The sequence below is a fragment of the Lagenorhynchus albirostris genome, chromosome 14 (assembly GCF_949774975.1).
Source record: "Lagenorhynchus albirostris chromosome 14, mLagAlb1.1, whole genome shotgun sequence".
NCBI classification, from domain to species: Eukaryota; Metazoa; Chordata; class Mammalia; order Artiodactyla; family Delphinidae; genus Lagenorhynchus; species Lagenorhynchus albirostris.
Genome location: NC_083108.1, coordinates 76,722,223 through 76,734,946, shown reverse-complemented (window position 1 = coordinate 76,734,946; position 12,724 = coordinate 76,722,223). Strand labels below are relative to the sequence as shown.

The 12,724-nt window shown below is 46.6% G+C and overlaps 1 protein-coding gene across 2 annotated transcripts in view; it reads left to right on the top strand.

The window, feature by feature from the left end:
- The window catches only part of NOS1 (nitric oxide synthase 1), a 181,195-nt gene that overhangs the window by 111,016 nt on the left and 57,455 nt on the right, over positions 1 to 12,724 (top strand). The gene's annotated exons all lie outside the window — the stretch shown is intronic.

The window sequence follows — 12,724 nt, the reverse complement described above, 5'->3', positions numbered from 1 at the left end:
CTTGCTGGGTAGAGTAATCTTGGTTGTAGGTTTTTCCCTTTTATCACTTTAAATATGTCCTGCCACTCCCTTCTGGCTTGCAGAGTTTCTGCTGAAAGGAAAGCTGTTAACCTTATGGGGATTCCCTTGTATGTTATTTGTTGCTTTCCCCTTGCTGCCTTTTTTTTTTTTCCTGCGATACGCGGGCCTCTCACTGTTGTGGCCTCTCCCGTTGCGGAGCACAGGCTCCGGATGCACAGGCTCAGCGGCCATGGCTCACAGCCCCAGCCACTCCACGGCATGTGGGATCTTCCCAGACCGGGGCACGAACCCGTGTCCCCTGCATCGGCAGGTGGACTCTCAACCACTGCGCCACCAGGGAAGCCCTCCCCTTACTGCTTTTAATATTTTTTCTTTGTATGTAATTTTTGATAATTTGATTAATATGTGTCTTGGCGTGTTTCTCCTTGGTTTTATCCTGTATGGGACTCTCTGCACTTCCTGGACTTGATTGACTATTTCCTTTTCCATATTAGGGAAGTTTTCCACTATAATCTCTTCAAATATTTTCTCAGTCCCTTTCTTTTTCTCTTCTTCTTCTGGGACCCCTATAATTTGAATGTTGGTACATTTAATGTTGTCCCAGAGGTCTCTGAGACTGTCCTCAATTCTTTTCATTCTTTTTTCTTTATTCTGCTCTGTGGTAGTTATTTCCACTATTTTATCTTCCAGGTCACTTATCTGTTCTTCTGCCTCAGTTATTCTGCTATTGATTCCTTCTAGAGAATTTTTAATTTCATTTATTGTGTTGTTCATCATTGTTCGTTTGCTCTTTAGTTCTTCTAGGTCCTTCTTAAATGTTTCTTGTATTTTCTCCATTCTATTTCCAAGATTTTGGATCATCTTTACTGTCGTTACTCTGAATTCTTTTTCAGGTAGACTGCCTATTTCCTCTTCATTTGTTTAGTCTGGCGGGTTTTTACCTTGCTCCTTCATCTGCTGGGTATTTCTCTGTCTTCTCATTTTGCTTAACTTACTGTGTTTCGGGTCTCCTTTTCACAGGCTGCAGGTTTATAGTTCCCGTTGTTTTTGGTGTCTGCCCCCTGTGGGTAAGGTTGGTTCAGTGGGTTGTGTAGGCCTCCTGGTAGAGGGGACTAGTGCCTGTGTCCTGGTGGATGAGGCTGGATCTTGTCTTTCTGGTGGGCAGGTCCACATCTGGTGGTGTGTTTTGGGGTTTCTGTGCCCTTATTATGATTTTAGGCAGCCTCTCTGCTAATGGGTGGGGCTGTGTTCCTGTCTTGCTAGTTGTTTGGCATGGGGTGCCCAGCATTGGAGCTTGCTGGTCGTTGAGTGGAGCTGGGTCTTAGCATTGAGACAGAGATCTCTGGGAGAGCTCTTGTTGATTGATATTACACGGGGCCGGGTAGTCTCTGGTGGTCCAATGTCCTGAACTCGGCTCTACTACCTCAGAGGCTCAGGCTTGACGCCTGGCCGGAGCACCAAGACCCTGTCAGCCACACGGTCGGAGTGCCTTCAGAGTTGGAGAAGCTGGCCGGCAGTGGCTCTCCTCTGTGCTGCACATTAGAATCACCTGCTTCTTCCTTGTTTTGCCCCAGAGGCAGTGTTCCACAGAGACATACAGTAGCCTTGAAAATAGTCCCAGCTCTGAGATGGCTTTTTTTTTCCTTTGTGCTTAGTCAGGTTTCACTTGCTCACAGGGGGCCACGTGCAGAGGCCTCACACCCATCTCTTCCGACCGGAGTTCCTAGCGCGGAATGGCTTCCGCCAGCACCTCAGCTCAGGCGGGCCGTGTGCGGAAGTGGGTCGGGTGACACTGCAATCCAAGATGGCAGCCCAGGGCCATGTGCAGAGAGCTATTTTCACGTGTTTTTACACAAATGAGAGCACATCATACAGGCAGACCTTGTTTCATTGCTTTTTTTGTTTGTTTGTTTGTTTTTACAAATTGAAGGTTTGTGGCAACCGTGCACTGAGCAAGTCTATTGGTGCCATGTTTCCAGTAGCATTATTTTTAATTTAAATTATGTACATTTTTTAAGACACAAGGTTATTGCACACTTAGTTGGCTACAGTATAGTAGTATAGTACATATAGCATTTGTATGCACTGGGAAACCAAAACTTTAGTGGCACGTACTTTATTGTGGTATTTGCTGTATTATTATTGGTCTGCAAATGAACCCACAATATCTCCAACATATGACTGTATTGTTTTGTGCCTTGTCCTTTCACTTATCAACGTATCTTAGAGATTAGTCCTCATTAGTAGGTAAAGAGTCCTGGTTCTTTTTTCATGGCTGCATAATATTCCATTATATGGCTCTGCCATGTTTATTGAGCCAGTCCTCCAAAGTGGATACGTGGTCCATTGCCAATATTTTGCCGTGACATTGCTATAATGCATGACATTGTGCAAATACCTCATTCACAGATGGGTGGGCTTATCAAAAGAATAAATTCCTACTAGCAGAATTGTTGACTCAAAGGTCATATACATTTGTGACTTGGACAGATATGGCCAAACTGCTCACCACAGGGGTTGCACCATTCCCACCTGCTAAGTAGGCGAATGACTGTTTCCCCACAGCCTCACCAGCTTGGTGTGTTATTAAACTCTTCAGTCTCTGCCAATTTTCTGAGAAATGTTTTAACAGCTGAGTCAATATGGTGAGAGTGGCTAGATCTGGCTAGAGATTAGCAGAGCCTTTTTCTCACCTAACAGACCAGACCAGAGCAACCCTGGCATGTGAATTTCCCACCCCTCCGCTGCACCAGAGCAAAGTATGGGTGGAATGGCCACTCAGCAGGTCATCCTCTTCCTTCCCTCCACCTGTCCCAAGCCCTGGATGGCACAGGCCAGGTTGCCAAGCTCTTTCATTCATGATTAAATGAATGTTTAATCTATGGACAGCACCTTTCACCACTAGCCCGCATAAGCAATGACTCATAGCCTCTCTAAGTAGCTTCACAGGGGAGGATGAGCCATTCCAGAGTCTCAGTGGGAATTGCTTTCTTTAGCTGCTGATGGTTGGGAAGATAAAGACATCAGGGATTCCACAGTAGGTCAGATCCATGATGCCACCGGCCAAGCACACCCCCTCTTGCAGGGACACCTGGGAATGTTTGGTGGACAAGCACAACTGTAGCCTTCTCTTATGCTGTCCTCAAAAATCCAGGCCATACTGTGAGTGTAAGGACTATTATTATCCATTAATGATTAAATGAACAAATAGAGCTTAAATTTTCTTTACATTTTCTTTCTTAACTGAAAGGAAAGGGTGTTGCCATAATGCAAACCCTCCCAAGACAAAGGACAGAAAGAGGTAGCCTCAGGCCAGATCCAGGCTGTAGACATGATTTGTTAAGTCTGTACTATATTGTCCTAGTTGACAATTTATGTTTGTACTTTGAGTTTATTGCCAGTGTTTCAAATTTTCATGTAATTATCACATTTACAACTTATCTTCCAAATGTGGACAGTCTAGCTACATTGACCCTATATTCTTATGGGGCAATAATCTGCCTGGACTGAGTAACAGCTGTTCCCACTACACAGGGTGTGTGCTCTCCAGTTTGTCACAATTCCCACCACTCTCTATTGTGCCCCTCTCATTACTGCCAACTGTTCATTGTCATTTATCATAACATTAGTGCTGTTGGCTTTCTTATAATAGGATGAAAGTTAAATCTTTTCATATCCATGTCTTTATTATAAGTGGCAGGTAGAGATTGACCAAGAGGTTCACACATTTCAGGAAAGATGCGAAAGATTTCATGTTTGTGAGAATGAAGAATATTCTTATGTGTTTAATATGCAACCATGTGTTCTGTCTTGAGATTACCCAGCTGGCTTTACTGATTTGCCTTACCTACCTGCCCCCTCTATGTATCAGAGTTTGGGATTGCTGGTCTGCAGTAACCCCTGAGATCTGGGGTAGAGGGAAGAAGCAGAGGAGGCCTTGACCCCACCAGAAAGACCCTTAAAGTCCTCCTGAAATTTGAGTGATAGCACGATTATGGCTATTTCAGAGGGTCCATATTGGTTAGACAGTGACAGCTTGAAAAACATAAACTTGAACTTCAAGCCAGAGGAGTAGGGTTCAATACTGGGGACAGGACAGGGAGATTAATAGGACCAGAGAGGGGCTTCCCTGGTGGTGCAGTGGTTGGGAGTCTGCCTGCCAATGCAGGGGACACGGGTCCGAGCCCTGGTCTGGGAAGATCCCACATGCCGCGGAGCAACTAGGCCCGTGAGCCACAACTACTGAGCCTGCGCGTCTGGAGCCTGTGCTCCCAACAAGAGAGTCCGCGATAGTGAGAGGCCCGCGCACCGTGATGAAGAGTGGCCCCCGCTTGCCGCAGCTAGAGAAAGCCCTTACACAGAAACGAAGACCCAACACAGCCAAAAATAAATTAATTAATTAATTAAATTTTTTTTAAAAAAAGGACCAGAGACCTTCTTTGCGAGGCATCATGATGAAATGATCAGTATCTTAGTCTATTTGGGCTGCTATAACAGAATACCGTAGACTGGGTGGCTTATAAACAACAGAAATTTATTTCCCACAGTTTTGGAGGCTGAGAAATCCAAGATCAAGGCACTGGCAGATTCAACGTCTAGTGCAGGCCTGCTTCTTGGTTGATAGACAGCCATCTATGGCTGTGTCCTCACATGGCAGAAGGGGCAAGGGACCTCTCTGGGGTTTCTTTCATAAGGGCACTAATTCCATTCATGAGGGCTCCACCCTCATGACCTCATCACCTCCCAAAGGCCCCGCCTCCAAAAACATTACACAGAGGTTGGGTTTCAACAGATGAATTTGCAGGCGACATGAACATTCAGTCTATAGCAATCAGGGGGAGGTGCTGAGAACCTGCCTTAAGGCCTCCTCTAAAATGGAAGTTCCATTTCCTTGGAGGAGAAAGGGTGCTGGAGAAAGGGGAAAAGACAGTCTTCCTGAGGTTAAGACAGCCAAACAGTTTTAGACATGGGAGCTCCTGGAAGCATGACATACAGACCAGCAGTGCTTGGATTTACACTCACTCCTTTATCATTATCAAGTCCTCACTGTAGTCCGTGACCCAAAAAAGGTTCAAAATCACTGGCCTGTGAGATTATCCAGGCTCTGCTGTCTAAGACTCAATTTTCCAAATGCCTCTCAGAAATAGAGCTGAAAAGAGCTGGAGACCCAAGCGCTCAGTTATATTGGAGTCCCAGTGCTAAAGAAACAGCCCAGCTACCTCCTGCTAGACACCCTCACAGCCACAGGGCTCAGAAATGTTTCCCAGGCTGAGCAAATTAACAGAAAACCCAACGTGTTTCTTTCTGACCTGAAAGACCAGCTCCTATGCTTAGCCTCTTCTCTACCTGCTCAAAGCCACTTAACCTGGAGCTCCTGGAATCAGCTTCCTTCCTCCCAGTTGTAACCCACATTTGCTGCCTTTTTAGGCAACGGTGGAGGGGGTAGCGTTGTTAATAACACAAAGAGAGACCCAGCCACTACCTGCCTTCCTGAGTCACAAAGAGACAGGAGCTGGTGGAGGAGCAGCTGGTCTGCCTTTTCCCCAAGGACTGGGCAAAAGGCAACAGAGCCCAGGTGACGCAGGGCAGATGCAGGCTAGACATGAGAAAGAACTTCCTGACTCAGACGACTGTTAGGTCCCTGAAGGAGTAGTGTGGTCTGTCCTATCCTCTTTGATACTCTTGTTTGTCCAGACTCAAGGAAAATCGAGCCATAGAGGCAACTTCTCTTAAAGTAGCCTCAGAAGGCTGAGATGTTAATCTTTACCTAGTGGTTATTTCTCTTGCTAATAGTTTGGGTCAGCAATGGGTAGAGCCAGTGAGACTCAAGTCCCTGGTCACTAGAACACAGTGTGTGAATGACTCTGTGATGCTTATCTTTAACATCCCCTTGCAAATTGTATCTGGCCTGGGCTGGTGGATAGAATGAATCGGTTCACCCATCACACAAAAAATAGTCACCCAATACCTGCCGCCTGCGCAGCTCGAGGTGGAAGCAAAGGTGAGCAAGCATCGCCCTCCCTGCCCTTGAGACCTTCATGGGTGAATGTGGGGAGACAGACACATGGACAGTGCAATTAATCCTAAAATAGAGAGGGATACAAGACACTGTGGGAACATAAATACCTCAGGCGGTATCAGGAAAGGTTTACTGGAAGAGGTGACATTTGATCTGGGTTTTGATGATCATGTAGGAGTTTGCCTAGAAGAAAGTGGGGAAAAGCATTACAGTTTTAAAAGGAACAGCGATGGCTGATAAACTATGTTTCTTTTTCTTGCTAAGGATTATTATTTGATTGCTGAGGTTGTCTTTGATGCTAATACCATCTGAGACACATATTGAGTTTTGACACTTTCTAAAAGCCCCTTACGTAATAACCCTCCTAAGTGGAAATGCTACCCTAGATTAAGGCCATGAGAAAGTGCTGTTTGTCCATTCCCCCGCAAAACCTTAGGATTTGAAACAAGCCCTTCTCTGCTTCCCTTCTTATTAAGCATCTATTTTTCTTGCCTGCCTGATTTGCTTTCCTAAGGGGTAGGGGTAGAACCGTGCCCTGCTTGGGAGCAGAACGTCTATTTTCAGATACTAATTAAGCATCCATCCAATCCTTAGAGGGTGCAACGGGGGGCCTGGGCCTGGGGGAAGTGGCATTTCCATTTGGGTTTCTTCCTTCTTATTCAGCCCGCTGCCCCTCTCTCCAGCCTCTTACTGACAAAGGCAACAAGGTAGTCAGAGAGATGATTCTTATTTTGAAATCTCCCTCCCCACCCCATCCCCACCACCTCCTCAAGAACCTGGCATTTCCTCACCCCTGGGGACATAGGGCTTGCTAGCTTTCAAAATGTCAGAATCTGCTGAGAAGCTTTTCCCTATTTCCAGGTAAGTGTCAGCATCACCCCAGCCTCTCTGCACAGCTCCAAATTATAAGGCAAAAGGGGAGTGCTTATGGGCTCTCAATCTTCAGAGGTGTCCAGGGCCCCTCTGGGAGTAAACACCCCAACCGGCCAGCTGCTGCTGGCTTTGCTGATGACCAAAAGGGGCCAGCCAGACCCAGCCAGGCTGTGTCTGGGTGAAGGCAAACCAGCACAGTCCTCTGCCTCTCAGCGACAGCCCAGCGTGCTGCAGGGAAATCTTCTAAGTCAGCCCTGACTCACTGCATGTAATGATGTCGGGATAAAAATAACAATAACGCTGATAACAATACTACCCTGCAGGGGGTGTGGTCATTCTAATCCCTGGACTCACGCACAGAACGGGGATCAAGAGCTCAGCCATGGGGTCAGCCTAGGTTTGGCTTCCTCCTCCTGGTGACCGTGGTCAGACAACTGATTAGCATCTGCGCTGAGGCTCATAGTGGCTTATGGGCTCGTGGAGTAGTGGGGAGGAAGAAATGAGATACTGTATGAAATGATAGCATCTGCTGTCACGATAAAAGCTAACATTTGTTGAGCAGAGGCAGGCACTGTGCCAAGCACTTTAGATCCACAGTCTCATTTCATCCCCAGCCCAACCAAATGAAGTACTGTTATCGTTCCCATTTTACAGATGCATAAACTGAGGCCCAAAGGGTTGAATAGCTTGAAGAAGGTCACTTGACTAGTAAGTGGGCAAGATGGGACTTGAACCCAGGCCATGGAGCCCTAGAGCCACTCTTAACTCTACAAGGCCTGGCACAGAATAAATGCTCCAAAAAAGTTCATTAGTGTCATTATTATTGTTGTTGTTGTGATTTGGCTAATATTATATTGCTGACCTAGGCATCATATTGCTAATTTAGGTAAAGATGTATTGCTAATGATTATATTGCTAATGTGAGGCAGATAGGGCAAGAAGCCCTGTCCCCATTTTGCAGATGACACCCTTGTGGCCCAGAAAGGGAACGCGACCACCCACTGAGTCTTGGTGACAAAGCCACGTCTCTTTCCCTTTACGACGGCATCGTCATCCCTGTCAGTCGTTCAAATCAATGATGTGTATGGCATTTACCTCCTGGGGCCAAGCTCTAGGAATACACAGAGCAGGGAGCTAGTAAGAATCCAGGCCCTCGAAGTTTCCTTTTTTTCCATCTAGGTCTTACTAGCTCTAGGAGCTAGTAAGACCTAGATGGAAAAAAAGGAAACTTCGAGGGCCTGGATTCCAGGCCCAGCTCTGCGGCCTATCAGTTGTTAATTTGGGGATAGTCAGTTTACTTCTCAGAGCCTCCATTTCCTCATCTGAAAAATGGGTTACCATGAGGAGTCCACGCACTAGTGGATATGCAGTGGCCTAGCTTGGGTGAGGCACAGAACAGGCATTCACTGAATGTCACTTGAAATGAAATTGAAATGATCACGGCCCTTGAGTTCAGAGCCTAGAAGTCATCTTTTCCTCGAGTATCTGCCTCAACCCCCAGAAACAACCGGTCTAAAGACAAGCTCCAGACACAGACACACACACAGCAGTGATAAGTTATCACACTGTGATAGTTGCGGTTTCGTAGACTCATGAGCAGATGTTCCCCGCAGAGCCCACCTGGCTGGCTCTAGCAGATTCCACTGGCTGCATTCAGGGTATCTTCCTGGGGGGGGCCTGTCTCTAAGCACTTGAGAAACCTCTTATGTTTTGAGATTAGTTTCTCTCTGTGGGAAAGTGCCCCCAAATCCCTAATATAAGTTGCAGTTAAACCCATTTCTGCCCCCAACTCTATCGGGCCAGGTATCCTTTGCCCTGATATGGCTCACGACCAAAGTGAGACACTCAGGTTGGATTTTCCCCAAAGCATTTTCAATACCCCCGTCCCACTTCCTCAAGTTACCAGGGGTTCCTGGATTGCCCTCAAACAGGGCGCAAAGGTTGCTCTCCAGGAATTTATATTGAACAGAGCCCCTCAGAGTTCCCAGCGGCAGCGGAATCCAAATCTTGCTGATGTTTCACATTCCTCCACCCAGACCATCACCTGCTCAGTGACCTCCAGGGTCTTCCTAGGTCACTTAGTCAAGGGACCAGCTTTTTATGACCTGCTGCTGTAGGTGGTCTGAGCCAGGGTGGAACCAGGAAGTGGGACCTATATTGATGGGTGTTCAGGTTCAGCCCTGCTGGAATTTCCACATTTTTTTAAAAAATAAATGTATTTATTTATTTTTGGCTGCGTTGGGTCTTCGTTGCTGCACGCAGGCTTTCCCTAGTTGCGGCAAGCGGGGGCTACTCTTCATTGCAGTGCGTGGGCTTCTCCTTGCAGTGGCTGTTCTTGTTGCGGAGCACAGGCTCTAGGCACGCGGGCTTCAGTAGTTGTGACTTGAAAGCTCTAGAGCGCAGGCTCAGTAGTTGTGGGGCCCGGGCTTACTTGCTCCACAGCATGCGGGATCTTCCTGGACCAGGGCTCGAACCCGTGTCCCCTGCGTTGGCAGGTGGATTCCCAACCACTGCGCCACCAGGGAAGCCCTGCACGTATTTTGTTAACTGTTTGTTTTAATAGTGAACATATTCAATGCAAGCTGTTTGAGTGTTGTCCGTGTAGGACAATGACATTCTAGCTCAGGAAATCAGTGACTCCAATCTGTATGCTCATTTATGGCATCAAACCGTATTCAGATTCTTTCCCCAGATAGGCCGAGTTGGGTCAAAGTCATTTTTTCCTCCTCTGTTTACAAATGGATATGAGCTGCCAAAGCCACCTTCACATGGAGATTCTCGGAAGTCCACAGGGCCCCACCCCACTTCTATTTTCTGAGGGTCCCAGGATGCTTAAGAGGTAAAAAGTCCAAAACATGATCACCAAGCTTGTTGTGCATTTTAAATATTTATATTTAGCAAGTTGATGCTTTTAAGAAACACACACAGTACAATGCAATATAATAGGGATGGGCCACAAGATAATTGCAGGGTTTCTCAAAATTAATTCATAGTATACATTCTGGTCTGACAATGGGACCAAGTTTAAAGTTGTCTAATATGCTGATCATCTTGTGAGACCATTGTGACTACAAGCATCACCTCATTTGGAGAAAGCAACAACAAGCTAACTTCAAAACCCCTTGGGACTTCCCTGGCGGTCCAATGGTTAGGACTCCGTGATTCCACTGCAGGAGGCGTGGGTTCAATCCCTGGTCGGGGAACTAAGATCCCACATGCAGCCCTGCAGGATCAAAAAAAAACCAAACAAAACCTCACCTCCAGAGGCCCTTGTCTGTGAACCCAAACTGTGATGAGTCTGACTCCCAAGCACCCCCTTCTGTAATCATCCTCCACAGACTGTAGAACACAGACCATTGAATCAGGGGGAAAGAGAGAGAGTGGGGAAAGAATAAGCCATTTCAAGCTTCTGTGGAGTTATTATAAAGAATGAATCACTTTAGAAATCATGCTTTGAATACACTACAGGGAAATTATACTCCAAGGTACTTAACGCTGTTGGTTAAGTTTTATAAGTAGCAATTTTTTAATTGCACGGGTGGGTGCGTACTTGCTGGTTTGCGGGCCCGTGGTTCTAGAAACTGAGCTGCCACAGCTCCCAACCGGGTTATACCTGCTGCTCTGAGGGGTGGTACCCACAGATTGGAACAGTGCCGCCTGGGGCTGCAGCTAAGGGGCTGCAGCATGGTGTGTGGTATCCAGGCCCTGGTTTGGATGGCCCGCTGCCCGGCTCAGCCCCAGCGTGCTGCCCTCATTTTACAGCAAGCCAAGCAGGGCAAGTCGCTGAAGGCCTATGAGGGAGGAGCTGGCGCTGACACCAACAGTGAAAGAATGAGAACTTACTTGCTTTGTACAGGTTTGGGCCTCAGCTCCTAGATTCGTTTCCCAGAGCTGTTTTCAGGAGGAAGCACCAGAAACTGGGTGGCTTAAACAACAGGAATTTATTAGCTCAGAATCTGGAAACCGAAAGTCTGAGATCAAGGTGGCTACGGGGTTAGTTCCTTCTGAGGGCTGTGAGGGAAGGAGCTGCTCCAGGCCCCTGTCCTTGGCTTGTAGATGACGGTCTTCGTGTTCACATGGCGTTCTCCCTGTATACGTGTCTGCCTCCTAATTTCCCCTTTTTGTAAGGTCACCAGTCATATTGGATTAAGGCCACCTTAGTGACCTCATTTTAACTTAATTTCCTCTTTAAAGACTCCAAATAAGGTCACATTTTGAGGTCCTGGGGTTAGGGCATCAAGGTATGAATTGGGAGAACACAGTTCAGCTCCTAACTGTTCCTAATATGTCCCAGTTTCACTGTGAGACTCCTGGCTGTGACAGCCCACAATCGGAGGAGGGCAGGGTGCCTGGCCTCTGTTTCTAGATCTGCCAGATTCTGACATCTAGCATCTATCTTCCTGCCTTAAATTCCTCCCTCCACGTTCCCCCCACTTCCACTCCTTACTTCCCGGCGTCTGCTAAAAGGCTTGCATCCTCCCACTTACCTAGACCGGAAGCCTCCAAGTCATTGTTGACTTTGTTCTTTTCCCTCCCATCCTCTCATGCTACAAGGCTCTTGTCCGGCTTCTGGCACCCCAGCTCCCATCTCCTGCCTTCCTGTCGTCTGCTCCTGCAGCTGTATTTTCCACCCTCCAGGCCCCTCCCCTGCACTGGTGCAGCAGCCCCCTCCTGGGTCTCTGAGCCTTCACCCTCTCCCTCCTGTAGTCCCAGCAGTCACATACTTCCTAAAATTCAGCTTCGATAATGCCACCCCCTCCATAAGGCAGCTTCTCCACTGTCTACTAAATCCAGGCCGAAGTCTTTGGCTTAGCATTTAAGGAACTCCACAGTTTTGAACTGCATTTATTTATTTATTTAAACATCTTTATTGGAGAATAATTGCTTTACAATTTGAAATGCATTTAGACCTTATATTAAATAGCTCAAGCTGCCAAAACAACAGCCACAGATTCAGCCGCGTAAACAACAGAAAGTTGTTTCTCACAGTTCTGGAGGGTGGTGCCAGCATGGTCGCATTTGGTGAGGGCTCTCTTCCTGGCTTGCAGACGGCCACCTTACACAGCCTGTGCACACAGGGAAAGAGAGAGCGAGCTATCTCTCTTCCTCTTCTTATGAGACCACTAATCCTATCAGATTAGGGTCCTGCCCTTATAACCTCATTTAACCTTAAGTACCTTCTAAAAGCCCTATCTCCAAATATGTCACACTGGGAATTAGAGCTTCAACATATGAATTCGAGAGGATACAATTCAGTCCATAGCAGACCTCAAATAAACATGTTGTTGAACACGTAGTGTGTGCTGGGCACCGGTCTAGAGACTGGCAAAAGAGCAAAGTGGATGGTGAGTAGGCAAAAAACTGTATCTATATCTAAATATCTATAAAGATATATGTAAATCTATATAAGATAAAGAGATATAACTACATACATTCATGTGCAAATACATATACACTCATAAACTACAGGCAGTGATAAGCGCTATGAATAAAAATAAAGCATGATAAAGGGGCAGAGAGTAACAAGGATGGGACGCTGTTTTAGAGAATGATCAGGAGTGATCTCTGACTCAGCAATGTTTAAGTGGACGGAGACATAAGTAAGATAGGTTAGCTTTCAGCCACTGGAATTTAATCCTTCAAATCAGGAGTCTGCAAACTTTTTCTGTAAAGGAGAGGCTAGGACATATTTTTGGCTTTGTGGGCCATCCCATCTTAGTCTCCATCACAACTTCCCCACTCTGCCCTTGTATTGCAAAAGCAACCATAGACAATATGGAAACAAACAAGGTTGGCTGTGTGCCAATAAAA